The sequence below is a fragment of the Mercenaria mercenaria genome, chromosome 4 (assembly GCF_021730395.1).
Source record: "Mercenaria mercenaria strain notata chromosome 4, MADL_Memer_1, whole genome shotgun sequence".
NCBI classification, from domain to species: Eukaryota; Metazoa; Mollusca; class Bivalvia; order Venerida; family Veneridae; genus Mercenaria; species Mercenaria mercenaria.
In genome coordinates, this window is record NC_069364.1 from 18,662,576 (window position 1) to 18,665,517 (window position 2,942).

Below are 2,942 nucleotides of genomic sequence, written 5' to 3' on the forward strand. Positions count from 1 at the left end.
GTTGTTTAATTTTAGATACTTTTTAGAGCAACATTAAATCGATTGTTTACGTGTTGTTACCTTTGATATCATTCAGCATGTGGCGGAGGCCAGGCCCAATTAATATGTAGTTAGTTAATATAAATGTTCTAAACAATCATTAGCTGTTTTGCTCTTGAATTTCTGTTTTGTAAGGTTCATTCTGTATGGATGTTGATTAATTGGAGTAGAATCTGTAAGCTTTTAAGCTCAATACCATGAAAAAGTTTGTAATGTCTAGTAGGTATATTTGAAAACAAATGTTCATATTTATGGATAAATTGTTTAGGCCGTTCTCTTTGTTGGGGTTCGAAATTGTAAAGGCTTTCATCCAGCTGTTGAATAATGTTTGAATTCTGAAGTTTTATTGACCATAGACAGCGCAGTTATCATGTGCAATATTACATTCAGCTGAATTTCAATTGTCTTACAAACAGGTAAACTAACACTAACAGGTTGTGGGAAAAGGTTATTTCTATCAATATATTCTTTTAACATATCTATATGACATAACTGTTTTGCTTGTGCCTCCAAGGAGTCTTAATCATATAATTCAGATCACTTGACTTCTTTTCAACAGTATAATGTCATAATATCTGGCAAGTGCCAAAATCCTATCGCCTGGTTCAAAACTTCTTTCTTCGGCACAATGATCATTATCTTGATTTCATTTTGTTATGTGCCTATTGCAAATTTGAACGGGCCAGTTCGCAAGCAAGCTTTTGTCGACTTAGTTCGGAAGTCAGAAACATATCGTACTAAATTTAAAGAATTATCATCTTATGAATAATAATTTCTCTTTAGGTGAACTTAAAGGTCCACGGACAGTGTGACCAAACACTTATTCAAATGGACTGAAGCCAGGTCATTCTTGTACAGCGTCTCTGATTGCAAATACCAATAAATGAATGCCTTCACCCCAGTCCGTCTTTGTGTCAAAACAATATGTTCTAACTTTGATATTTTTTCTTGACTTTGTGGATGATACGCTGAAGAATTTTATTGTTTTATACTTGTTGAAATATGTGAGACAAAATATCAGAACTTTGGTCAGACTGTACATATTTTAAGAGACCTTCAAAATTTGAATGTGAAAACTTAAGTCAAGGCCCTAACAATAAATTTGTCCTTAATGTTTTTTAAAGAAATAGCTTAAGAAAATCTTGTTGAAGCATACATAATTGTCAAAATATAAAGGTTTCCTGATTTAATTTAGGCAAGTGACCAACACAGTCCGCTATAATGCAGATATTGACTGAAGATGAGCCGTGGGTATTTTCTGATTAGGTTTACCTACCATTTGATATGTATGACAAGACCTACAAAACTGGGACACATCTGACTTTAAACTAGGTCAATAAGCGACAGGGTAAGAATTTGCTGACGGTCAATGTTGGTAATAAACTGTCCATTCATCATCAGCAGGGATATCTGGTGGCCGCCATCTTCTCATTTAAATTCCATGTGTGATAAAATAGCAGCCTTTTGAAACAATAATGAAATTTTAGGACCATTATTTCGTTCCGGAGTAAGCTGTGACCTTGGCATGAGTTATGACCTTGGTCAGTCATTAACTTCTTATACTTTTATCAAAGGATTGAATATCTATGAATATAGTGGAAATATTATTTGAATTTATTATTGGTTTGGTTACCTCCCATTATTTTTCTAACTGCAAATGTTAGTTAACAGTATAAAAAACAGAACTTTCTCACCATGTAATTGTGTTTATCATCTATTTGGACAGCTGCTTCGTTTGTTTTCAAAAATGAATATAATGTTTAAAGCCTTATGGACTTTCATTAATAATTGTATCAGACAAATCTATGTCTGACACAGGATCACTCTCAATGGCTTTCTTAGCCATAAAACGGGTAACGTTACAAGAATGGTAAAGTTCATGAATTTCCTTTTCACTTGGATTAGGTGTTTGATCCAAAAAAGATGTTTCGGTTATATGTGGATTTACCACTACCTTATCACCAGCTAGGTCATTTACTTACAGTCAATGGACACCTTTAAATGGTAGCTCAGGTCTAAAACTAACAGTTACGGTGCCAGTAACCACATCTGAGGTTAAACAGGTATTATGGAGGGGTGCTGAAACAAAGCCGCATTCCACTCCTAAAATAAGATAAAAAAACAACATTTGTACTACATTTGTACAAGAAGAAGTTTTCTCAGAGAAAGGCAGGACATCATCACGAATAGGAGATTGAGAAGTTCCAGAATCCCTTAAGACTTTGATAGGAGTAGACTGGGTAGAATCAACAATAAGTGATATAGAACCATCAGAAATAATGGCTCATAATCCTCCGTGAAAGAATTAGAATCGATTTCCTTGACCTCTTAACTTGTATTAACATCAGTACAAGACTTGGGTTTAGGTTTCAGAGAGGACAGGCCTGTAGGCTATATCTGATCTCTTTCCTATTTCCTCTTTACAGAGAAACATTCAGAGATAATATGTCCTGGTTTCTTGTAATATGTACAAGTAGGTAGAGACAAGGGATCAGTGCTATACCTAATGTCTATAAACTTGTATCAATACTGTAATCTTAGTTTTTTTCATAAAATGCAAACATTTTGAAACTGATATTAACAAGGAACACTTCAACCAAATATTCAAAAATTTTGAAATACCAAGATACAGTACACAAAATAATCAAGCAATATATATTACTTACTGTTGACTCATTTCAATAAAATAAGTAATTTATATCTATAATTATTATTGAAAAAAAATTTGATATATTTCCGATATAGCAGCCTCTGTGAAATGTGTTTCTACCTCGTCCTGACAGTTTGGTTTACACTTTATGATTTACAAATATCTAAAATATATACAATTTAAAAAATAAGAAGTGGTAATCAAACACATATGAGTCGTAAGTACAAGGAAAGAAAACAAACTTAATTGACTA